The sequence below is a fragment of the Saimiri boliviensis genome, chromosome 3 (assembly GCF_048565385.1).
Source record: "Saimiri boliviensis isolate mSaiBol1 chromosome 3, mSaiBol1.pri, whole genome shotgun sequence".
Lineage (NCBI taxonomy): Eukaryota > Metazoa > Chordata > Mammalia > Primates > Cebidae > Saimiri > Saimiri boliviensis.
Window position 1 is genome coordinate 100,481,294 of NC_133451.1, and position 27,882 is coordinate 100,509,175.

Here is a 27,882-nt window from a genome sequence, read left to right on the forward strand (position 1 = left end):
TTTAAAGTTTTGGGTACTAATCCCTTATTAGATATATAGTTTGCAAATTTTTTTAATTCATAGTTAACCTTTTTATTTTGTTGATTCTTTTGCTGTGTAATTAATGTTACTTTTTAAGCAATCTTTGACTTTGTATCATTTGAAAATTCTTAGTCTAAGCTTCTCAGCAGAAAAACAAGATTGTTTACCAAGAAAGATAATTAGATTGAAATCTGACTTTACATCAGCAAATTGTATATGTTAAGAGATTATTGATTTTAAGGATAAAAGACCAGATGCCCTAGAATTTTACACATAGTCAAGCTATTGTCAAGATGTGAAAACACATGAAAAAATATGCTCCTACATACTATTTATTTTAAAAGTTACTCAGAGAAGTACTCTAGCCAAATGAAAAGTAAATCATAATAAAGCAATCAAGAAGGGAAATCCAGTATATCAGATAGAATCACATTAAAATTTATAGTAGCTCACTAATGATGCAGTTATAAAGTTTAATGCAGATTGTAAGGATACAAGAAGGGACAAATGGCAATAAAACAATCTGTAACTAAACTGTAGTTTACTTCAAAGAAGGCTGAGAGATGGGGATAGGAATTAAAATCTGCTGAAGATCAATTTTGATGGTTATGTGGAGCTTAGTTACAGATTCTGAATAATTCTTGACTTTTCCAGAAAAATACAACTTCAGTTATATTTGTTAAAATTTAAATAAACAAAAGTTAATACAAAAGAAAGGATGTAAAAAGCAAGTATAATAAATATAAATTGAAAGCACAAGATAAGATGGCAAGAATAAGGCTAAACTGACCTTATTTAATATATTACTTTTTTTTTTTTTTTGAGGCAGGATCTTCCTCTGTCACCTAGGCTGGAGTGCAGTGGCACAATCATAGCTCACTGCAGCCTTGACCTCCAGGGCTGAATTAATCCTCCTGCCTCAGCATCCTGAGTAGCTGGGACTATAGGTGCACACCACCATGCTTGCCTAATTTTTGTGTTTTCTGTAGAGAAAATATTTCATCATGTTGCCCAGGCTAGTCTCAAACTCCTGGGCTCAAGCAATCCTCCTGCCTCAGCTTCCCAAAGTGCTGGGATTACAGACTTGAGCCACTGTGCTTTGCCTAATATATTCTCTTGGTAAGAGTCTATTAATAGTTAAATAAATGTGAATAATTAATTCTTCTCTCACAACACTTATCAATACCTCAACTAAAAAGTAAAGTATTTTTGACTGAAAGAGCAAAATCATTTGTTTCTGTTTTTAAGAGATATACTTAAAAGTAAATAATAAAATTTAAATAAGAGATTATTTTAAAAACAAGCCATGGAAAGATATGTCAGGTAAATATATGCAAAAGGAAATTAGAGATAGAAATATTTATAAAAGAAGAATGTGATACAGGATATATTGAACAAAACATAGAGAACTATTTTAATATTAATGAAAGATACAATTCTCCAAGCATATATAGCCTTTATGCACTGAAAAAATGCTTCATTGAATTGAAAACTATTTGCAAGCAATATGGCAGACAAAAGGTTAACAGCCTTAGAAAACAAAAGCTCTTACAAATTAATTAGAAAGATATCAACACTCCAAAAGATGAACAAGCAAAGAATACTAACAGGTAGCTCATAGAATGATAAACACAGTGTTCATTAAACATATTGAAAAGTCTGTGACTTCCTCTTAGTAAAAAAATACAGATTAAAACCACAGTAAAATATTTTTTCCATGTCTAATTGGCAACAGTTTTTAAAAAGTTAATATTTTAGTGTTTGTAAAGATGTGAGGAAACCAGTCCTCTTGAGTACTCTTGACAGAAATGTGGATTGATAAAATATTTATTTCTGGAGAGCAATTTGTCAATATTTATGAATATTTTTAAACGGGCCCATTTTATCTATTTATTTTCTTTTAACTTTTATTTAAGGTTTGGGGTACATGTACAGGTATTTTTATGTGAGTAAATTGTGTGTTGCAGGGGTTTGGTGTATAGATAATTTTGTCACCTAGGTAATCAGCACAGTACCTAAGAGGTAGTTTTTTAAATTGTTTTTGTTTCCGTGTGTGTGTGTGTGTGTGTGTGTGTGTGTGTGTGTGTGTGTATGTGTTTAGATGAAATTTTGCTCTTGCCCATGCTGGAGTACAGTGGTGTAATCTTGGCTCACTGCAACCTCCGCCTCTTGGGTTCCCAAGTTCAAGCAATTCTCATGCCTCAGCCTCTTAGCAGCTGGGATTACAGGTGTGCACCACCACATCTGACTAATTTTTGTATTTTTAATAGAGACGGTGTTTCACCATGTTGGCCAGGCTGTTCTCGAACTCCTGACCTCAGGCAATCCACCTGCCTTGGCCTCATAAAGTACTGGGATTATAATTGTGAGCCACCATGCCCAGCCCCAAAAGGTAGTTTTTTAATGCTCACTCCCCTCACTCTCTACCGTCAAGCAGGCCCCAGTGTTTGCTATTCCCTTCTTTGTTTCTGTGTGTATTCAATGTTTAGCTCCACTTATAAGTGAGAACAATGGTATTTGGTTTTCTGTTCCTGTGTTAATTTGCTTAGAATAATGGCTTCCAGCTCTTTCCATGCTGCTTTAAAAGACATGAACTTATTATTTTTTATGGCACTGTAGTATTCCCTGGTGTATATGTACCACATTTTCCTTAATTCAACAAGAAAACTTAGCTATTTAAAATATATCTCAGAACTTTGGGAGACCGAGGCAAGTGGATTGCTTGAGGTCAGGAGTTGAGAACAGCCTGGCCAACATAACACGGTGAAACGCCATCTCTTCTAAAAATAGAAAATTAGCTGGGCATGGTGGCATACACCTATAACCCCAGCTACTTGGGAGGCTGAGGCAGGAGAATGGTGAAACCTGGCAGGCAGAGGTTGCAGTGAGCCAAGATGGTGCTACTGTACTCCAGCCCAGGAGACAGAGCAAGACTCAATCTCAAAAAAAAAAAAAAAAAAAAGTAAAGAAAAGAAAAAAACCCAACACCCATATGTGGAAAGTTTATGGAGACTATGGAAAAGTATAGTAGAATGAAGGCAAAAAGAGAGCTTAGATGGGAGGTTTGCAATTGTAGATATGGTGATTCCAAGGGGCCTCATTGAGAAGGTGAAGGTAAGGAAGGTAACCATGCAGAAATGGTTGTCTGGGTAGAGGAAACAGTGCAAAGACTCTAAGGGAGAGTCCCTGGCATACTTAAGGAACAGTAAGGATGCCAGTGTGGATGGAAGGGGTGAAGCTGGGAGTGGTAACTCATGCCTTGTAGTCCAGTCACTTTGGGAGGCCAAGGTGGTTGCATTGCTTGAACTCAGGAGTTTGAGACCAGCCTGGGCAACGTGGCAAAACCCCATCTCTACAAAAAAAAAAAAAAAAAAAAAAAAAAAAAAGAAATTAGCTGGGCATGGTGTTGTGTGCATAGTCCCAAGCTACCTGGGAGGCTGAGGCATGAGAATCACTTGAGTCTGGGAGGCAGAGGCTATAGTGAGCAGAGATTGCACCACTGCACTCCAGCCTGGGCAACAGAGTGAGACCCCATCTCAAAGCAAAAAAAAAAAAAAAAAATGAGAGAGGAGGAGAGTAGTTAGAGCAGGAAGGCAAATGAGGCCTGTGTTAGTTATCTGTGGCTGCAAGGTGAATTACTTCAAAATTTAGCAGCTTAAAACAATGAACATTCATCAACTCATGAGAGTTTCTGTGGGTCTCAGAAAGAGGGGTACTCAGGAACAGGGTAGCTGTGAGGCTTCAAAGATGTTGGCCTGCACCATAGTTATCTCAAGGCTCAGCTCGGGAAGGATCTAATTCCAAGCTCACTCACATGGCCATTCACAGGTTGCAGGTCCTTTCTGGTCTTAGAACTTTGCGACATGGGCCATTCTACACACAGCTCACAAAGTAGCAGCTTGCTGCTCTCAGAGGTAAGTAACAGAGAATTCAAGATGGAAACCATTGTCCTTTTAAATCTAATCTCAGAAGTAACTAACATTCCATCACTTCTGCTGTCTTCTGTAATTAGAAGCAAGTCAATAAGGGGAGAGTATTAGGCAAGGTCATGACTACCTGAGAACTGGCTCATTGGGTGCCATCTTAGAAGGCACTCATTGCAAGCCTGATCATGTGGGGCCCTTGTAGCCAATGTGAAATTTTGGGAGTTTTTACTGAGTGAAAATCAGAGCCATTGGGGAGCATCTAGCAGAGAATGGGGTGATCTGACTTACATTGTAACAGAGGTTCCTTGGCCTCTGTGTAGATAGAGCTAGGGTGAAAGTAGTAAGACTAGTTAGGAGGCTATAATAATAATTTATCAGGCTGGGAGGGATGGCCCACGCCTGTAATCCCAGCACTTCGGGAGGCTGAGGTGGGCAGATCACTTGAGGTCAGGAGTTCAAGACCAGCCTGACCAACATGGTGAAACCTCAACTCCATGAAAAATACAAAAAATTAGCCGGGTGTGGTGGCAGGCTACTTGGGAGGCTGAGGTAAAAGAATTTCTTGAACCCAGAGGCAGAGGTTGCAGTAAGATGAGACTGTGTCACTGTACTTTAGCCTGGGTAACAGAGCCAGATTCCACCTCAAAAATCTTTGAGGTACAAATTTCACCAACACTGGAATATAGATATTGTTAAAGCTTTGAGACCACCACCAAAGGAGAATGACTTGACTTTTCTTTCAGTGTAATAAGACAAAATTCTGTGCATGGCAGGATAGAAACAAATCAAATGATTTTATATGCCTTTCAGAAATATTATCTAAACAGCATTCAGATATGATCCACATGGTGTTGAACCCTCTGCTTGAAGATGAGAAACTGTAGCTGTCTGGAAGGTCCCAGATCTCACAGCAAGCACTGGTTCCCCAGCACCTGGAGGTACATGTCAGAAACCACCATGGCCCACAGCAGGGTCACTACAGCTTGTCTTTCTAGCTGAAGGTTTTCAACTTTTTTGTATTCTTGGAGAAGAAACTGTGAGCCCTTAATCTGAAGGTTATTTATAACTTCCTTTTGCCTTATTTGGGATACAAAAGAACAAGTTCCTCTCAAATCTATTTATAGTAAAAAAAAAAAAAAAAGAAAAAGAAAAAAAAAAAGAAAAAGAAGCAAATGGGATTTCTAAACGAAAATGGTTTTAACTATAATTTCCTTCAGTGCAGACAGCAAATGACATTGTTCTGTCTTTCTTAAAGCTCAAGGTCAAAATCTATTTATCCTACCTGAGTCATGTACAGCAAAGCCATAATGTCCAGCACAGCGCATTATGCCCCCGTAAGGGTTTTCCCAATCATCCTCTATAACATGAGATGCTTTGGATTGGAGAAGGGCAGGAGGGTCTGCCTGGCTACTCCATGTCAGTCACCTTTGGTGCCATGAACTGAGCATTGAGCTTCGCTTGTTACATCCATCTGCTGTGCCGCTCCATGTATCATACATCTGTAATGAAATCCATGGCCGCCACCTGGCTCTTCCACATCTCTATGATTTTGTACACCACACTTTTTTTTTGAGATGGAGTTTCTCTCTTGTTGCCCAGGCTGGAGTGCAATGGCACTATCTCAGCTCACTGCAACCTCCGCCTCCTAGATGATTCTCCTCCCTCAGCCTCCTGAGTAGCTGAGATTACAGGCATGTACCATCACGCTCGGCTGATTCTGTATTTTTAGTAGAGATGGGGTTTCTCTGTGTTGGTCAGGCTGGTCTCAAACTCCCGACCTCAGGTGATCTGCCTGCCTCAGCCTTGCAAAGTGCTGGGATTACAGGTGTAAGCCACCGACCCTGGTCCACTTTCTTTAACTTAAAGCTTCCTCCCCCTCCCTTCAACCTGACTGCTATTATTCCTTCAGCTTTTAGCTCAGATGCAATCTTCCACGGGAAGCTGTCCTGGCTGACTTTCTAAGTCTTGGAGAGTACCTGTTTTTATATCAATTGGAGCTTGAGTCTCATTGTTTAGTTTCTATTTGTTTACTGATCCGTTTCATTCTATACTAAACAACAAACAGTATAGTTGTTTGAAGGCAGGCTTGCACCCAGCTGTGGCCTGATATACAGTCAGCACTCAATAAATACTTCTTGAATCATTTAGGTCATGATCAAGTGAGCAGGGATACCTCTTGTCTGAGAGAGGCATGAAATGGAAGAAGAGGTGTGAAGACAGAGTTGATTGGAGAAGTCAGGACAGAAGTGGAAGTTGTAGTTGCTCACAGACACCTGTTATCTCAGGGAAGGGGGAGGTTAGGCCACCTGCTGAGAGTGAGGGAAGCAGGGAACTGGGAGGACCCTTGAGGAAAGTAGTAAAGGTTTGGAACAGCTTGTATGGAGAACGGAAATAGAGTGGATGAGAAACCCTTGAGGGCCCAGCTGAGATTGGAGTTCATAAATTTATAATGGAGTCCAGCAACATGAATATGCAATTTTCTCCAGAAAGGTTTAGAAGTCCTGAACAAGATATAGGAAAAATAATGCTAGTTGCTATTTATTCATGTCTGCTATATGCAGGGATCTATGCTATATACTTCAGTTGCCTGCTCTGTATTCCTCATAAGAAGCCTGTGATGCAGGTATCACTCATTATCTCCATCATTTGGATGGAGAAACTGAGGCTTGTGGAGGTTAATGACTTAATGTAAGTCACATAGCTTGCAAGTGACAGAAGCAGCTACAAACCACAGACTGACTCCAAAGACCAGGACTTTGCCTGGGTCCATGCCATTCTGCTGTAGCTTCTGTGGGTCCAGATGAGTTGACCTGAGCTAGGGATGGTTATAGTGAAGGCAGTGAAACGACAAAGGAGGCCAGAAAGAAGCATACTGGCTAGAGTGTTGATAGAGGGATTAACTATTAATGAGCTGGCGTCTGAACCCAGGTGTGTTTGGAGATATCCAAGTGATGAGGAACTAAAGGTGTCCGTGATATCAAAGGATAGGTTTACAAAGAGTAAAGGAAAAGAAGAGAGGCATAGATAGGAAGATGTAGTTTGCATTTATGAGTTCAGAGTGGCCCAATTCCAGGTGGCAATAAAGCTAAGATGTGCTCATGAGAATGGATGTGAACAAACCAGGCTAAAGGAGGACATGGAACTCCAGGGACCTTCTGTATTGTTTCTTGGAAGGTTAGTACCTGCTCGGTATTTACTGAATGCATGAATAAATAAAAAGGTAACCACAAATAGAAACTATAAAGTAGTGAGACTTCTTTAGTTGTGTGATTGGTGAACATTTAGCACTATTTCATAATCTCATCTAACCCATTATATAATAAAATAGATGAAGAGAGATAAAAGAAAATGGCATCTAAATTGAAAGCAAAGTGCTCCCTTGAAGTAATTATCTGATTATGGAAGTTTGAATTACAGAGACTCAAGCATTTGAAAGCCTTTTTAATTGGAAGAGGAAACAAAGTTCAGTGAAAACAGTTATTGTTGTTATGGCCAAGTAGTGGTAACACCCTGGATAGTGGTCTTCTGTATACTCTGTTGTTTGTTCATATGCTGTATATGAGGTAAAACCTTTAAGTTCCTTCAGCAAAGATAACATGAATGTTCCATGTTTTCTGTGTGTTATATCAGGGACCCAGGCTCAGAAAACATGTTCATAGTTTGAAACCTTAATCAAGGCATGGAGTCTTATTTAAGCTAAATCATGATTATCCCTCACAAATGAACTATAAAACAGAATCTCGATTTGTGAATTAGTTCATTGTTTTGCCATGCTGATGTTTGCTAGATATAATATATATGCATGCCAAGTGAAGAGAGATGAAACAGCATGATGTAATCTAGTTGTGTTTCAAAGAGTAAAGCCTCCAGGGTATTGGTAAACATACAGCTAAATAGAGCCTCACAATACACTTCTGTGTTTTATGGTTTTGTCAAAATCAAAGGAAATGTATTTACTTTGGAACAAATAATTGTGGGAAATTTCTATAGTGTCCCTGTGGCTTGTATTTCATTGTAACTAAAACTCCCTTTGGTATGTGAATGACATTGCATAAGTAAACTGTGTTGGACAAAGAATAAGATGTATTCCAGGCTTAATTATGGTGTAGAGGAGTTTTACCTTAGGCTTCTGATTTTACTTGCCAGAAAATAGCCATGGAAAGGTGCATTATTGTTCCACAGTTAACAATGGAGTTTCCTAATTGAATATACTCTTGGTGAAACATAAAAGTAAGCAGAATTTCTCTACTCTGTATTCTTAGATTATTGAACCTAGGAGATATTTCTGGCTATCTGTACTTTTCTAAGTTCATGATCTTACAGTAGCGTGGATAGCCTCCATGTAACTGGCTGTCTTTCTCTTGTGTTTTTTTACATACTTTGAAACAGCATTCAGCCCTTTTTCTTGCTTAGTTATATGATGGTGAATAGCCTTTGTAATGAGCTTCTGCTACTTAAAAATGTACGCATAGGCTGGGTGCAGTGGCTCATGCCTGTAATCCCAGTACTTTGGGTGGCCAAGGCAGGTGGATCACCTGAGGTCAGGAGTTTGAAACCAGCCCTACCAACATGATAAATAACTCTGTCTCTACTAAAAATACAAAATTATTCTGGCATGGTGACATGCACCTGTAATCCTAGCCACTCAGGAGGCTGAGTCAGGAGAGTCGTTTGAACCTGGGAGATGAAGGTTGCAGTGAGCCTAGATCATGCCATTGTACTCCAGCCTGAGCAAGAAGAGCAAAACTCCATCTCAGAAAAATAAGTACCCATAAAAGGAGCACTCTAAGAAACAAAATCTATGAACCAAGAATTATGAGTATTAACACTCTTCAAATCATACTTTCTTCTCACCTTTTTTTCTCAAATAATGAAACATCATTTTACAATTTGTTTAAAATGACAAAACTGTCATTTTACAACACTCTACAACACTCTGTAGATGCTTTCAGATATCACCCTACATAGCATGAGGCATAAAGCAGAAGGCAAAAACAGAAAAGTCCTCAGTTTTCTAAAACATGGGGATACCAGGCAAACAGCCCACACCCTAAGTGTTCTGAAGGTTCAGTTGATTCTTACATTATGATTGAATGCCTTTATAATAATTACAAAGCATCCTGTATTGTGAAATTGGCAAGCATGGGGTTAACTGATGATGCCACTAATATAGATATGTTAAGGCAGGAGTAATGACACACTTTGCAAGACAAGAATGCATTACAAGTCATTGTCAGCAGGAATATAGTTAAAGTGAATCACAGTAAAGGCTTGGTTGGAACCAGCTACATGTACAAACCACCCCAAACTCACCAAAACAGAAAATTAATATTGAATTTTATTCTTAGTTAGAAGGGTGTGTATCCTGGTTCTTGGTTGCAGGGGCTAGAGATGATAGACATATTATATCTTAATGTTAGATTGGTTTTTCTAAATTTTAATTCCTTATTTTCCTTGCTTAGTGGAAGAATTCATTAAATTAACTCATAACCACTTGTATTAGTCCATTTTTCACACTGCTGTTAAAGACATACTTGAGACTGGGCAAGTTACAAAAGAAAGAGGCTTTTTGGATTTACTGTTCTATATGACTGAGGAGGCCTCACAATCATGAAGGAAGGCTAGAAAGAGCAAGTCACATCTTATGTGGATGGCAGCAGGCAAAGAGAGAGCAGAGAAACTCCCGTTTTTTTAAAACCATCCAGTGTCGTGAGACCCATTCACTATCACGAGAACAGCACAGGAAAGACCCACCCCCATGATTCAATTGTCTCCCACTGGGTCCCTCCCACAACACATAGGAATTATGGGAGTTACAAGATGAGATTTGGGTGGGGACACAGAGCCAAACCATGTTACCATTCCTGGGAACTACTTTAACAAATATAAGAGTATGACCCTCAAGATCTGATATGATTCATTTTATGCTAAATGGAAAAATGTTACTGATTATAAATCGAGATAGTTATATAAATCACCATATATTGTCATTATGCTCTAAAGTTAGAGTATTGGAGGGAAGATGAAAAAGTGCCATGGGATTTATAATTTACATCCTGGAGTGTCTTTCTCTTTCAGAAAAGCAATTAAGAACACTTTTTGTTTCCTTTTAAATCAACAACACACCACTGTGAGAATTGGGTGGTGGTTAATTCTTGTAAGAATTCCAGTGACAAGGCCTAACTCTATTCTATTTTAATGCTGGTTTCAAGTGATCCTTCTAGGATCCCGTATTTTCCTCGGTGGTCATGCTAAAGCACTGTTCTTAGACCACAGGGCTGAAAGCCAGATTGCAAAGCCATGAGGCAGGAGCGGGTGGTCAGGAAGTAGAAGTTAGCAAGTATAGATTTCTTTTAAGAAGTTGTCAGTGAAGGGAATAAGAGAAAATGCAAGACAGCTTAAGAAGAAGTATGATGAAGAGAGTGCTCTTCTAGGTTAGGAAGAGAAGTCTGAACTTTCTTATTGGCTGAGAGGAAAGACTCAGTGGAGAAGGAGAAAGGGAACAGTCCTGTGGACTGACAGCTGATAGGGATGCTTAAGGGGAATGGGATGGTTAAGGTATGGAAAGCTGGAACCATTCTCTGTGCTGGGAAGGAAAGGAGAAAAATGGAAAAAAATTTAAAGACATTTTGAGGAGAAACTGGGGAAGTTGAAAGAGATATCCCATGACCTGAGGCAAAGTGGTAGGAGGATTTGAAGAAAGGGAATGATGTAGAATTGGCTTTGTAGGGAATGTGGTTTAGGATTACGGAATTAAAAATTGTTGAGTAGGGAATGGGGAAGGATAAAATTGGATATATAAATTTTAATGGAGCTATTCAGAGCTTTCTAAGATTAAAAAGAAAAATTAGTGTCTCCAGTAAGGGTTAATACCTTAGAAGGAAACTTGAGTATGGATGAAGACCCAGGTTAGGAATTGTTAAAATGAGTAAGGCTGGAGAGCTTGGACTAATATAATTAATGGCAATAAATAGAGATTATGAAAAGGTCTCAAAAGGATCAATGAATAGCGAGATTGGGGAATGCTTTAGGAATAGAAGGAAAATGAGAGCAGAGAGCAAGTTTAGTAGGGATTGGAGGTTATCAGCAAAGAGAAGAAATTTTAATTTCAGATCTTGGAAGCGTCCAGTTCTAAATTATAGATCACCTGATCTAAATTGAGAGTCTCTTTATCGGAAGGGCAAGATGAATAGTTGAGATAATCGAGAAAATATGAGGAATAATTGACATGTAGATATTTAGGTACCTTTAGGGTTTGAGCTTCCACCATACCAGTACTTATCTCCTTGATAAAGCTAATTATATGGTTATCTTCTTGTTACGTGTCTGCCTTCCTGCTGCTCACCGGGTATTTCCTCTATAACCTGAATAAGGTTTTATTTACCTTTATTTCCCCAGTGTCTGGTGCAGAATTTCATGCACCCATGAATGCTATATAATTGTATAAATAAAAACAAAATTTTAACCAGGTCTAATTTGTGAAAAAGCTAAAATACGTGGCAGCAACAAAAATGGAGAAAGGTACTGTTTATGGATGGCCTTGATTTCAGGAGTAAGCCGATGTGGGGAGAGACCTGATCATGACTGAAGCATGCTCACCTCACAAGATGATGGGTCATAAGGTGAGTGGTTACCATGAGGAAGGATAGTAAGAGAAATGGTATCCTCGGGTATAAGCCAATATTGAGGAGAATGGACAAAGAAGGTGTGCGTTTACATTAGAACAGAGGTTTCCAACACATGGCGACATAGCCCAGTAGGGTTCAGGGATTCGTCTTGTGGAAAAGGTTTGGGTTGAGCCAGATCAGAATGAGAGTGTAGGAAGTGAAGACAGATGGTGACTATTTACATCTAGGGCAATATTTCAGTAATAGGAGGAGGAAGGAGATTGGGAGATAGGCTGAAGATGCAGTGGTGGTGCTGACCGAGGTTGCTGAAATAATCACAGCTAACGTATATTGAGGTCTTATGTGCCAGGCACTGTACAAAGCACTTCCCGTGAATTCTCTATCCAAGTCCTACAGCAGTAATACGAAATTGGTTAATACCATTTCTACCTTCTAGAAAGTGAAGCAACCTCCCCGCTGTTGGCCAGAGGTAGGATTAGGATTCAAATGTCCAGAGCCTGTCCTCTTGATCATCACACATCCAGACTCCAAAACAAACCCTGACATAGTATTGCTTTTTCACAGACATTTTCCAGGTGTCACCCAGGGGTAAAAGTTCTAAAAACTTAGAAAATTTCAGGTCCTGTTTTTTGTTTTTTTTTTTTTTTTTTTTTTTGGTGAAGTCTTGCCCTGTGGCCCAGGCTGGAGTGCAGTGGTGTGATCTCAGCTAACTGCACCCTCTGCCTCCTAGGTTCAACTGATTCTCCTGCCTCAAACTCCTGAGTAGCTGGGATTACAGGTACCTGCCACCATGTGCAGCTAATTTTTGTATTTTTAGTAGACACAGGGTTTCACCATGTTGACCAGGCTGGTCTCAAACTCCTGAACTTGTGATCCACCTGCCTCGGCCTCCCAAAGTGCTGGGATTACAGACGTGAACCACTGTGCCCAGCCTGGTCCTGTGTTTTTTTAGGTAGTTATCAGGAGAAGGACATTAATTTTTGGTTAGCCTGGGGTGACAGATCTTTAAAGCTGCACAGTGAACCCCAGCCTCGAAAAGCACTTCAAAGACTGAGGCAATTGCAGCATGCATAGATTATTTGCTTTTTTTTTTCTTTCTTAAGAAAGGCCTAGGTAATTATGGAAACTATTCCACTTTGACAGAAGAAAAATGCTTTGTTTAATAACAGACTGAAAAAGACAAAGACATTGGTTATCTTCCACGAAGAGAGAGTTGCATGGTGTGTATGTGTTAATGTTTGTGTGTATGTGTGTGCTCATTTGTGTGTATATGTGGAAGCACAGGAGAATTAACAGTTGTGTGTAGAGGCACATTGTTTTGATAGCATACAAGGCAGACCAATTTAAGAAATACTTCTTAAATTGTCAATCGACTGGGTGCAGTGGCTCACTCTGTAATCTCAGAACCTTGGAAGGCCAAGGCAGGCAGATCATTTGAGTCCAGGAGTTTGAGACCAGCTAGGCAACATAGTGAGACCTTGTCTCTGCAAAAAATAAAAAAATTAGCTGGGCGTGGTGGTGTGTGCTTATAGTTTCAGCTACTCAGGAGGCCAAGGTGGGAGGATCACTTGAGCCTGAGAGAAGGGGGCTGCAGTGAGCCAAAATCACATCACTGTGCTTCAACCTGAGAGACAGAGATCCTGTCTCAAAAAAAAAAAAAAAAAAAAAAAAAGATAGCAATCATGTCCCATGCATATGTTAGGATGGGTTGTGTTGTGCCCAGTGAAAGGACTAAGCAAAGACATTAGGGCTTATGAGGTCGTTGTGCAGTGTGCACAGAAGAGACAAGCTCACTCCATGCCAGGGGTCAGAGTGAGTGAGGCGTCAATGGTGAAGGTGGGAATAGGGACTCTAACAAGGCACAAAGAGCTTCATCAAGGAGCTTGAAAGACTCAATCTAGGGGCAAGATAGAATTTAGAACTGGGAGAATACTGTGAGGAAACAGAATGCATGAATATGGATTCAGGTACGCTTTCCTTGGACCCTGGGTTATTCCAACCACACAATATGATTCTCACTCCTGGGCAGGCTGAAGATGCTATTCACCCCCTGGGACCTGAGATAGGTGAAGGAAATTTGGTTTGAAAACTCATTCATAACAAACTGTATGAGACATTTCTAGTTTGTGTTTTGAGGACTTGCCGAGGAGTTTGTAGTGCCTGTCATTTTGGCTTTCTCTGAGCCTCAATGTATTCACGTTCTAATCAAGCAATTATTTTCAGCCTGATCTGGTACAATTAATGAATCTTGGTCATCTCAAAGATATTTATTTCACAACAATATGATACAGTGCTAGGTATTACATATGAAAACTCAGATTTAGACTCTGCCACTTGGCAAGTGAGTGTGATTTTAGTTTGCCTCTTTGAGTCTCATTTACCCATCTATAAAATGGGAATCATTAAGCCTGCCTCACAGTACTGTGGTGATTAAATGAGATTCAATAAGCAGAATATACAGCACAGTGCTTATCATATAGGAGGTCTCCAGTAAATACTAATTTATTTCCCTTTCCTCTCCTCTCTCCTACCTTGATGTTGGTGTGATTCTCATCATGTCTGTTTGAGTCAGCTGCTGGATACCTTGTCAATTACACAGATTAGATTTGTCATATAATTTCTGCACAATTTGGAAAAAAAAAGATTGATTTTTTTTGCTCAATGAAATTTGATTAGTATCAAATGAATTAAGAAATGGCTATGTTGAAATCATTTTATCATTAAAGGAGTAGCAGGGGTCCCCGACAGAAGTCAAACAAGCCATAGTTTTGTTTGAGAACCCAAGAAAACACATGGGTAGTGGTGTTGAAATAATCTCCAAAGCCACTGTGAAACTTCTAGACCAAAACACTTTGCAGTAACCGCTTGGAAAAATATTTTTCAGTACAACTAAAGCTAAACATACACATACCTCACGATCCAATAATTTCACTCCTGGGTATATACCCAATAAAAATGAGTGCCTGTGTCCACCAAAAAACATGAGCAGGAATATCCACAGTAGCCTTATTTAGAATAGCCTCACATTGAAAACAACGCAAATGTCCATCACCAGTGGAATAGATAAATGGTTTGTGGCGTTTTCATATAATATGATACTATACAGCAATACAAAAGAATGAACTACTAATACACACAGTCTTGTTTATAAATCTTACAGATAACAAGTTGACTGAAAGGAATTAGACACAAAATAGTGCATATTGTATGTGGTGAATTTAAAATGTCATCATATATTTTGCAATTACTCTCCTCAGGAGACCAGGTTTGTTTATTTGCACCTTGAATGCCGGCTGCTTTGTGACTTTCTTTGATTAACACGATGTGTCATTGTGTGACTACTCAGCCTAAACCTTAGAGGTTTGCAGCTATCAGTCTGTTGGAACATGGATGCCATGTGATAAGGCCCAGAGCACCCAGCTAAAGACATAGAGTCCAATTGACAGCCCACAAAAACACCATTTGGGTTGTTTTCAGTTTGAAGCTATTGGTCAAAAGAGATTTATTTGGGCCCCATCAGACATAAAGCACCAAATTGGGTTACCAGATTCTGCAGCCATGTGAATGACCCAAAGTGAGACAAACAGAAGAACTGCCCAGCTGAACCCAAGCCAAATTGCTAACCCAGGAAACTGTAGGCAACTGAAATGGTGGTTGTTTTAAGTGATTAAGTTTTAGGGTGGTTTGTTATGCAGCAAAGATCACTGATAGACTGCATGATTTTATTATCTGAATTTCAAAAACAGGCTCATCTACAGTGATAGAGATCAGAATAGTAGTTACTGACTGTTGTTATCTGACTACTAGTATTGGCTGGAAGGAGGAGGCATAAGGAACCTTTCTGGGAAATGTTTGAGCTTGTTTGTGGTCACACAAGTATATTTACTTGGTAGAAATTCATCAATCTGTACACTTGAGAATGGTGCACTTTACGTAAGTTTTACTTTAATTTATAGACACACACACACACACACACACACACACACACACAATCCATAGGTGTTGGATGAGTCATCAAGCAGGCATGCAGGGACTGGCAGAGTCAGCAAATAACAGGAACTGACAGACTGTTGAAGATACAAGCCATTAATTTAAATACACTTACTGTTCATCTTCTTCAGACCAAGCACTCTGCTGGGGAAAAATACTTGAATTAACAGTCTGATCTTGCAAATTCTGTGTGCCAAACCAGGCCAATGCAGAGACGAGAGCAAGAACCAAATGATAATATTTTACCATGACAAATGGACAACTGAAGTTATAAAATGTGATTAAAAACTGGATTATAGCCTGGGTGTGGTGGCTGAGGCCTGTGAAGGCCAACGTTTTGGGAGGCTGAGGCCAGAAAATCACTTGAGCCCAGGAGGTCGAGGCTGCAGTGAGCTATTGCGGTGCCACAGCACTTTAGCCTGGGCAGTAGAATGAGATCCTGTCTTCAAACAAACAAACAAACAAACTCCAAAACACACATATACAAACTGGATTATAAATCCTATCATGGACTTCGAGAGATAAACTATGTAAGTACTGCTTATTAAGGCTAGAATCCATAAACAGACTTACAGAACTGTATATCCATCATTTTGTATGACATAGTGTGCATTTATGAGACTTGACCACCACTGAGTTCAGAGAGTGCCAAAATAGAAGGTGCCAGCCCTCTCTTGGTTAGATCATGTTTTAATTCTTTTAGTTGTCAATGAGATTGACACTGCAGCCTACTAAAACAAAGAGTGGTTAAACAATTTCATTTATCCTTTATTCATTATCAAATGCCATGTTAAGAAGTTTTTGGAAAATATGCATTCAGCTTCCACCAAAGAGAGAATTGTTCAAGGAGCTGAATGAAGGCTGAGAATGAAACCAAAGTGGAGGACAGTGGAGCCATGTGATGGAGGAACAGGGTTCTGATGACATTGTTTGAGCCCCCTGTGTACCTGAAGCATGAACATTTTCCCTTTACTATTTATTTACTGCTCTAGCAGCTTGAGTCTGGCTTTTTGTCACTTGGAAGAGACCTAACCAGAGTTGGCCTTCACCACCCCCACCCCCACGCCCCATCCTGCCTCTCCTTGACTGCTAGCTAAACCCTTGCTACCACTGCCTAGGCACAAAACTATCTGGAGTTATCCTCTCTCCTCCAGGCAAGGATAGAGGTATGGTGGCAGTGGTGGGATCTAGGATTTTTCTTGTTTGAAAATATGAATTCCAGTTGCTGTGTTGTCAGTCACCCAAATGTGTGGTGCTGGCAGTGCCAGGGTTGCTTATATGTGGATGTAACGTGGTCACACACATATATTAACGATGCAACTTGCCGGAAGGTGAACAACGAACACCTTTAATGCGTTTACTTTGTTAGTCTTTGTAACACTTCCCAGTGTGCACTGTAACAGGCTATATTTTCTTAAGTCAAGATCATTACTATTTATCAAGAAGTGTGCTTTGGTTTATTATGTGTTGCTTGTATGATGGATTTATTACTTTGTAGTAGACCCTTATATATATACATCACATATATTTCAATTCAAGGAAAATCTATGTTAGTCACTGAGAGTGACAAGAGAGGGAGTAAGAAATGACCCATATTCTTCGGGAATTTGCAATTTAGTTAGAAACACAGACATATAAACTGTTGGTAGACGTAAGTCTGGGCAAGGTGTCGGTGTTGTCAAGTAGTCTGTTGTACAAATATATATATGTGTGTATATATATATGTATATGTATATATGTATATGTATATATATGTAGTGAATTAGAAATGAGAAAGGCACAGAGAAGCTGTGGTCCCCTAAGTGGTACATTACAATCTGTTTTCTTGCCTGTCTCTCACACTAGAGGGTTAGGCCTCATCATCAAGGCTAATGTAATAACCTATTCAACTTGTCTTACAGACCTCTGCATAGTACTTGGCTTAAGAAATGTTCTATTCAATTGCATTAATATTGTAGCTGTGTCATTGGTTCATTTAACTTTATAAATATGCACCGTATTCATCTCTCTTGACTGCTGGCTGACTTTGTGTAGTTCAGAGGAAACAAGTAGATTCCTATATCCTGCCTTTTGCTTTTAGTATATGCTGGGCATCAGGCCAAGCAATGGCCAGGTGGACAGGCAGACAGGAGGTTAGAAAGTTTATATGAAAAGTCAAGGAAAGGCGGATGGCCTTGGGTTCAGTCAGGCATGAGAAACAAGGTGGGCTCAAACTCGAGCAGCTGTCAAGAGTCTGGGCAGGCAGCCAAGGCAGCTCTAGGAACAGAGTCAAAGGAAGGGGGCAGGTCAACAGGCCACTGATTTTCATGCAAGGCTCTAGTCCAGCTAGGAGCTAATACCTTTGAGAGTAACACCCAATCTTAAGATATGAGTAGTGCAGAGGGCTCTTGAAAGAGACTGTCTGGCTATTCAGTGAAGTTCCCAGGTGGTCCCTTAGCAGGACCTCACTCCATATTTTTTTCCATACTGACAGCAGGACCTCACTTATGCAAACCAAGGATTATCCTTTACAATACTTCCATAAATAGGATTCTAATTAATGAATTCACAAGTAGTTATTTCCTGTTTATGGGCATTAAACAAAGTGTACTCATAAGTTTTCTTTTAAGCCTAAATCCAGGCACACAGCTGGATACAAAATATATATACAGTGTGTTTACAGGAACACCTCCCAAGCATGCACATGTGCACACAGCTAGAGAGAAAATAGCAATGGATCATTGGGCTTGGATCTGAAAATGTGGCGTAAAACACAATAATACTTAGAACCATAATTTATGGGAATGAAAATAGGGATTATATAAGGAACATTGAATTCACTTAGTCCACATACATGACTCTGGGTTGGACTGAGAAATTTGTAGCAACTATTCAACATTAACCCTTAGAAATGATAATTCTGATTTCTGAACCTGGCATTAAATCCCCTGAATCAGCTATTTGCAATGAGCTATGATGGAGTAACAAGGACTCGGTTTGCACTCTGCCTTAAACGACTTTAACAAAAGGACAAAAATATGTGGAAAAATCGTGTTATTTAAAAATACAGATAGTACAGGACAGTCATCTGTAACAGAAGGGAAACGAATCAGGTGCGCTGTACGACTGGCCCAGCTTGACGCCTGGTCAGTGTTTCCAGGCTGTGGTGCAATCCTCCCTGAGTTGAGGAGAAAGAATTTGTGGCTTGAGGAGACCAAAGTGGCTAGAATTCACAGGTCAGAATACAGACAGGAAAGAGCAACAGAGAAAATGCTCTGGAGAGACGCAGAGGGTACCCCGGGTCTTTACCTAATTACTGATCAGTGCATGTATATGAGGAAAGTTCTGTGCCGGGGGAAGGAATCAGTGGGAAGAAGCTCACTGGAGCTCACTCAAAGCCAGGAATAGTTCATCTTCCCACCAAGACCTCTTAACACATAGGGCATTGAGTAGAGGTCTCAGAAAGGCATTTCCTTAGTAGCGCAGTCAAGCTGTACACTAAATGCAGTTCTAGATCTGCCTAACAAACCTGTTTCTAAGCAACCATTCTCAGAAGAATGTTCAAGAATATTTAAAGAAACACAGTAACAAAAGAAATGTATTACCCGATGACCAAAAACTCATTATGTCTGGTGTCTAATAAAAGATAACTAAGCAAGTATTTTCCTACTTCTTTCCTACCAAAGCAAAGAAGCAAGAAAATACATAATAGAGTGAGGAGAAGAATCAATCAACAGAAACAGATACAGAAATGACATGAATTATAAATTTAGTAGGTAAAGATGTTAAATGAGCTATTATACTTCTTATGTTGAAGAAAATAGAGGAAAGAAAGAACATGATAAGGAAAGACATGGAAGATATTTAAAAAGATCAGAATCACACTTCTAAATATGAAAAATCAATGCTTCAGATGAAAAATATATCAGATGGGATGAATAGTAGATTAGACACTGCAGAAGAAAAGGTTAGTGATTTTGAAGGCATAGCAGTAGAAACTATCTCAAATCAGAAAGAAATACTGAAAAAACAATTAGGAAAACAATATAAAGAAAAAAATAAAAGAAAAAAACCCTGAACTGTATTAACTAACTTTGGGAAAACATTTAGTAATCTTATATTTTTAAAGATATTACATTTGTAGTTAAAATTCTTGTAGTATAGAAAACCCCAGGCCCAGATGATTTTACTTGTAAATCTTACCAAACACTTAAGGAAGAAATAATACCAATTCTAACAAAAAATGTGACGCTTTCTTAAAATGTCAAACATCTACCTACCATATGACATAGACATTCTACTCACAGGTATTTACCCAAGAGAAAGAAAAGCATATTTCACACAAATACTTGTATATGCATGTTCATAGTAGCTTTATTTGTAGAACTGGGCTCACTAATAGGTGAATAGTTAAGACAATTGTGGTATATACAGATACTAGAATACTACTGTAAAATGAACTATTGATACACAGAATAACATGGATGAATCTCAAAATTCTTAGACTGAAGAAGCTAGACAAAAAGCAGTAGGTACTCCATGATTTCATTCATATAAAATTCTAGAAAATATAAACAAATCTATAGTGACAGAAAGCAGATAAGTTATTGTCTGCAGACAGGGGGAGGGGGAGAAATGAATTACAAAGGGCCACAAGGAAGCAATTTGGGGTGATGGAAATGTCTGTTATTTTGATTGTGATGATGGGTTTATACCTATATAAATGTGTGAAAGCTTGTCAAACTGTACGCTTTAAATTTGGGCAGTTTATCGTATGTCTGTTCCTTAATAAAGTTGAGTAGTGCGGAAGAGAGAGAAAGATAAACAGACAGAAAGGGAGAGAGGGGAAGGAAGAAAGGCAGGAGGAAAAGAGAGAAGGAGGAAGGAGTGAAAGAAAGAGAGCACTGAACAGCTCTGCCTTCGATGTACCTCTCTTTTGCCATTGATCCGCTTAACTGATGTGCTTTCCCATTTACTGGGAGCAGTTTGGGAATGAGGCTGAATTATGTGGAGTGTCCTACCTGTTTGTTGTGACTCCTAGGACACTGGCAACCAGAAGCAGCTCTGTGTTAGTCATGATAGCCACAAAGAGGCTTTGAGCTGCTTTAGATTCATTCAGGCTTCTCCTCATATGAGATTGTGACAGCAGAAAACCTGAATCCAGGGACCTCATTACTGCATATTTCTTTGGGAAATGATGGCATGGGCAGCAATCCTTGGATTTGGAGTAATTTTTTTTTTTGAGCAAAAGTTTTTACTCAAATATTAACTGTGAGAAAAGGGAAACACCTTGCTATGCACCTTTCTAAAGTTTTTGAGAGAAAATGTAAAATTCTTGAGATGTTTAAACTTAGGTGAACATTTAGTGACTTCAAGTCACCCTTAAAAGATGTCAGCCTTAATAATGAGTGATCAGGAACAGCTTGAAGAGAGGTGACTGGTAAAAGTTAATTCCATTTAACCAATTATTATACTTCAGAGTGGAATAGATTTTATGCTAAAACAAAAAACAAACAACAAATCTAAACAAATGAAGAGATAGCATGGGGAGAAATGACAGATACAGGTAAGGGGACAGAAGGCAGCAAACCACACTGCCATGTGCGTACCTATGCAACAATCTTGCATGTTCTTCACATGTACCCCAAAACCTAAAATGCAATTTAAAAAAAAAAGAAAAGAAATACAAGGGTTAAAAAAAAAAGAATCTAAATAATTAGCTCCAGGCAGATTGAGGGCTGACATTTCTGGAAATGTAGAGTCACTAGGACAAAAATCAAGCCATGAAATCACTGGTGGCTTCTCGCATTAGAGCACCCAGCTGAGAATAGCCCAGCAGGGTCCTCTGCAAAAGGTCACCTGTCATCGAAGAAACCTCTTCCTTTCTCTCTTATCGGAATCTCATCTTGGTGTCCAGGCTTTATTCCTCCACCTCTAACTCCAATGAAACCTCCTGTGATGCTGGTGGATCTGAAAGGATAGTTCATGACACCAGGACCTTACCCTCTTTCTCCTCCATAAAGCTTGTGTGGACCACCATGAGGATGTTTTCAGCCAAGCCATTTTGGTGACCTGCAACATTTTTCTATCAAAGTAAGAAGTATCTATCCACCAAGGAGTTCTCATTTTCCTCTCCATAGATTTCCTCCCATTGCTGAGCTTCCAGAAGAGGGAGAAAGTGAAGGCTTTTTTTGGTTTTGTTTTCTAAAGTAATTTTGAATTCTCTCTCATTATCTAAGTCACTATAATTTTCTCAAATAAGAGCTATTTAAAATTATAATTTGTAGATAAGTGCTCTGTAAACAAAGTGTGTATGTGTGTGTGTGTGTGTGTGTGTGTATGCTCTTTCTGCAGCCTGATATATACATATATATATATGTATGTATGTATATATGTATCATATCATATCTATCTATCTATCTATCTATCTATCTATCTATCTATCTATCTAGAGTCTCACTCTGTTGCCCAGGCTGGAGTACAGTGGCATGATCTCAATTCACTACAGCCTTAACCTCCCGGGCTTAAGCAATCCTCCCACCTCAGCCTCCTGAGTAGCTGGGATCACAGGTGCACACCACTACTCCTGGCCAATTTTTAGATTTTCCATAGAAACCGTTTTCTTTATGTTGCCCAGGCTGGTCTCAAACTCCTAAGCTCAAGCGATCCAACTGCTTTGGCCTTCCAAAGTGCTCGGATTATAGGTGTGAACCACTGCACCCAGCCTAAAAATAGAAAAATACCTAAAAGTGAAAGGCTAAAAAACAAACCAAAAATCACCTGAATCCCAAATGTTACTTTTTGTTGGGGGCAGGGGGGGCAGGGAGCAGAGAGCAATTTAGGGAGAGAAAATCTAGAAAAATAATATTAGAGAGAGAAGTTGGGATTTAAAAAAATGTAAATAATAATTCTTGTGGTACCAGATTTCTATAATATCTAGTTTTTTGTTTTGTTTTGTTTTGTTTTTGAGATGGAGTTTTGCTCTTGTTACCCAGGCTGGAGTGCAATGGCGTGATCTCGCAATCTCCGTCTCCTGGGTTCAAGCAATTCTCCTGCCTCAGCCTCCCAAGTAGCTGGACTACAGGCGTGCACCACCATGCCCACCTAATTTTTTGTGTGTATTTTTAGTAGAGATAAGATTTCACCATGTTGACCAGGATGGTCTTGATATCTTGACCTCGTTATCCACCTGCCTGGGCCTCCCACAGTGCTGGGATTATAGGCGTGAGCCACTGCTCCTGGCCTATAATATCTATCTAGTTTTACAACTAGTGTGTTAATTTACCTTAGTCCTGGGGACAAAAAAAAAAAGCTCTCAAAAACATTTATATATGCAATGTGATTTCTTAAAAGTTACAAGCTTTTGGTTAAAGTCAAATGGGCAGATTTAGCTTTTAGTTGGCAAATGCTCTTCATCTTCCTTCTCTCTTGCTCTTTCTGCAGCCTGTTAGGTGGGGACCACATCTTCCTTAAAATCCTTCATTCCTTCACTTCAATGACTCTGGACTCTTTTGGTTTTGAACTCTACTCTTTGAATTACTTTTGGATCTTTTCTCAGGTAATTTTATATACCTGACTACAGTTTCTCTCTGGGAAATCTAATGATTTCTAAATCTCCAGCTCTAATCTCCTTTCTGACTCGACATCTTCATTTGCAGTTGCCTTCTAATCTCTCTTACACCGTGTCACAGCACCTCAAACTCTAAAAGTACTAAATCTGCCTTCATTTCCAAACATGCACCTCTACTTAAATTCTCTACCTCAATAATGCCATTACCAACTTCCCAGTCATGCTATCAAAAAATACTGGTGCCTCTCTTTATTTCTCATATCTAATTATTTATCAACCAGTATTTGTATTCTATATGCAGAAGTCTGTAAAATATCTTTCTTCATTTTCATGACCACTGGCTCTTCCATAATCAGGTTCTAACATTTCTTTGTCCAGATAAATCATAGCAACTCCTTCCTTCTTTTCCCTGCCAACATAATTTCTCTTATTCAAGAAACTCTTCACACTAACGCTTGAGTTTTCTTCCTAAATTTTATCTTGGTTTTTATTGCTCATTTATTTAAAAATCTAATAACTCCTCATTGCCTATGGAATGAAGTCCAAATTCTTAGCTTGGTTTTGTCCCAATCTGACAAAACCTTCATTCATAGTTTATTTTCCAATTTCACCTTTTTGTGATTCCCTTATGCATGTCCACAGCTCAGTGCCTTGCTATACCCTTTTCCTATCCCTTGTGAGGGAACTTTCACAGCACCTGTTAAAAACCATGCTATTTTTGAAATTCTGCTGAAATGCCCTTTTGATGAAGGCTAACTAGACTGAACCACTTTTTATGTGCCACCGAGATAGTCCTCTGCATGCCCATCAGTGCTAGCACCCACGCTGTGCTTGGTATGAGATACATCTGCTCCACAGCTGGCCTGTACAGTCCTAGAAATTAGAGACTTTCCTACACACACCTTTGTAACGGATCGTGCTTAGCATCCTGCTTGCACAGAAAAACAAGGTTAACTATGCCAAACCAAAGTTGAGCACAGTTCAAAAGCAGAGGAGCACCCATGCTGTTTATCTTCTTATTACAGGTACTTAGCCTTGTATAAGTCTGTCTCAGGTATATAAACAGAAGAATCGTGGATAAAATCTCCTGTATACTAATTACTTACCTTACTAGAGCTTCTTTTAAGTATGGGAACTATGTCAATAAACATAACAATATTAATAATACATTGATGAAAATGTAGTTGACGCTCATTCACAAACTCTAGTGTACTTAAAATTGACTATCTCCACTAATTCTTATGAAGAAGAAAGTATGGTCCCCATTTTCTAGATGGAGAGACCAAAAATAACACGTTGGGTCACAGAGATGGTAAGATCAGAAGTGGGCATCACAGCAAGATCAGGGCTCCTTCTCCTCCTCCTTTTTTATATCATAAGACTGTATTTGGGTTGGTAAGAAATTGTTTCAGAATCTTTAAAAGTTCCTAGATCCCCTCTGAAGACAAGAGCTTTGTGAAGCATTTCCTGCATTCTAGAAGAAGAGCACCCCATTTTGTGAATGAGCATTTCATTCACAAAAAGAAGAGCATTTCTCATTTTGTGATTCTGTGTACTTCTTGTCACCCTAATGGCTTACTTACTTCTGGGTACCGTGAATCCCTCATCCCTTGGCAGTGATGGTACGACTAAGACAGCATACACGGTCCTGTATAGAGAAAGGACTTTTCGAATCATAGTGTCTCAACATTTGAGTTGTTTTCTGAAAGCAAGGCAGTGTCTTAGCTTCTGTAAGTGATCAAAATACACAAATATTCTTTTTCTCCTAGAAAAAAGAACAAAAAAGTTATTTGCTTAAATTATATGGTAAGTTCTCAATGACTGAAGTCCATAATTTAAATGCTTGGAATGATTAGCAGAATTTAAAATTTCATGTTTTGTCAGCAGAAGAAACCTATGTACTTTTATTGGGATTTAAAATATAACCAAGGAGAACATATCATGAAAATATACATAGAACAAACTTATGGAATAGACTCATTTGGTTACTAATGACAGAAACCCCGCTAAATTACATGCTTCTGTAATGGAAAACTCCAAGGGTAGAGCAGCCTTTTGTCCCTGCGAAGATATGCAGATAATGTCGTCCATCTGGAGTCTGTCTTTCCTTATCTCTCAGCTCTGCGTTCTCCTGCTCTGGCCTCAGTCCTGGTCCTGCTTTTTTCCTAAGCTTCAATGTGACAGCCATCAACACCAGGCCTACATCCTACCAGATTAGCATACTGGCAGAAAGAGAGCACCTCTCTCATAATAGTTCTAGGAAGTGTCTTTGGAGTTTATTTTATTGATCCATAATAGGTCATATGCTCATCCCTAAATCAGTCACTGTGGGCAGCCCTGCTGGCCCGGCCTAGACCGTATGCCCACTTCTGGACAGGGTTGCAGTCAGCTTCAAAGTGTCTTCACGGACTGTGAGAAGCGGACACATGGTTTCTCAAGGGAAAATAAGAGTGCTATTAGTGGTAGAAAGGGAAATGGATCCTGGGCTGGAAAAAACAATAGAAGAGTAGTATAACTTTTTTTTTTTTTTTTTTTTTTTTTTTTTTGAGACAGAGCGTTGCTCTTGTTGCCCAGGTTGGAGTGCAATGGTGCAATCTTGGCTCACCGCAACCTCCACTTCCCAGGTTCAAGCTATTCTCATGCCTCAGCCTCCCAAGCAGCTGGGATTACAGGCATGTACCACCACACACCCAGCTAATTTTGTATTTTAGTAGATATGAGGTTTTTCCATGTTGGTCAGGCTGGTTCAAACTCCTGACCTCAGGTGATCTGCCCGCGTTGGCCTCCCAAAGTGCTAGGATTACAGGTGGAGCCACAGTGCCCAGCCTTATAATTTCTTAATTATTGACTCCGATAATTCAAAGTATGATAATTTAGGTAAATGCCTAAATTTTAATGGTATTAATAGAGAAAATATTTATTTAAATAAATTAGTTTCATAGATGGCATTACTAATTATGTTTAGTCTATAGAACAGAAGGAGCTTTAAAAATATTAGTAAATTTTCTTGAGCCATTAAGACATTTATTAATTCCTTCATTCTAGTAACTCCTTTAGAGTGTTTAATACATGTCAGGCATTGTGCTAAATGTTACGGGTACAAACTCCTTAAGACTCAGTCACAGATTCCCTTTCTCACACGCTCTCCCACGCATTCAAGCTGCCTAAGCAAGAGCTCTACTTGATAATGTGGATAGCAGTTTCAATTGTATCTTGTCAAGGTAATGCAACTAAATTTCTTTTTAAAGTGTTATGTAACTTAACATTTTTTACTGATTCATCTTGGCTTTGCTTTGAACTAAGCCAAATTAGTAATTTGACCAAATGGTACATTCTCTAACTTCTTATCTCTGAGGAGTTCAAGACAACCATATAAAAAGGAAAAAATTCTTACATTGTTTATTCTTTCATTACAATTAAACTGTGATACACATTTGATCGTAACTTCCAATGTAACTGATATTTTTGACGATCAATTTCTAGCCATGGTGAGTCTTTTTATTTTTGAATCAGTTATGCTGAAACAAAGGCAGTCTTTCTTATTCCAATTATATTGAATATTCACATTATTTATTAAAGGAGGATTATGCAACATTTAAATGAAGCCTCCAATCCATAAAATACCTGTCACAGATGAAAAACAAGAACGTGGATAAGCATAATGCATTCATTTACAGGCTATGGGTCCACTCTCCCTCAAGGAATGTTATAAATCCACGTGGTGTCCCTGGGCGTCAGGCTTGGCCACAACATCTGTGGCTGGAGAAGCCAATGTGGCCCAGAAGCTCCCTGTTGGCTTCACATCTGAACGGCTTCAAGAGTACAAGTTTCCCCATCAAAGGTTTGGAATAAATTACACTAAAAAATTGGCTCCAGAAAGAATTATTTTGGATACGACAAGGTGAAGCTCTCATGAGGTGTGTTAAATGCATCCCTCTGTACAGTGGGAGGCTGTGGGAGAGCTGGAGGGGGTGCTCAAAGCTTGTGGGGAAAGTGGAGAAACTCTAACCCTGCTGTGGGGAAAGTGGGAGAAACGCCAACCCTTGGACAGAAATGCCGAATCTACTGACTGGACAAGGTTTTGGAAATGCACTTTTTAAACAAATGGTTTTACAAAGCTTTATAACTTAATATGAATATATATCTTATAAACTAGTCATCTTTTTCCTTACACTTCATTTTCAAAAGCTGTCCTTCCCCACTTCATGGAGTGCTGGAGCCAGGTCATACTAGCTTATGAGAGCCGATTGTTAGTTTTCAGGAAGTTTGTGAGTCAGTTGTCAAACACAGCTGCTATTCAAATTAAATTACATAAACTTTCAGTTATATAAGTTATCTTAAAAAGAAGGGCAAGAAATGCCCCAAACTCATCATCGCTTCCTAATTATTTTGCTACATTTGATTATGAATCTATGTTCCTAATTATTTTGCTACATTTGATTCTGGATTTAGGTTAGTTACATATCTTACCTGTTTGGTGGACATACTGTATAATGGTGGGCCACTGTGTATCTCATTACCTCTCCATGGTCAGTGACAGCACATGGGTTGTTTGAAGTCAACATGATGGGAGTATTTGCATCACAGAAACTGACTACAAATCAGGGCGTAGACTTATCATTTCACTGATGATCCAGAAAAGAAAGTGGAGGAAATGTTAATAATGCATACTAAATTTAAACATGTGTTGTGCCTGTAGTTATTATATATGAATAGCCTAAAAATTGACAGAAGATTCTTCTAGTATTTAACAACTATTTAAGTATTA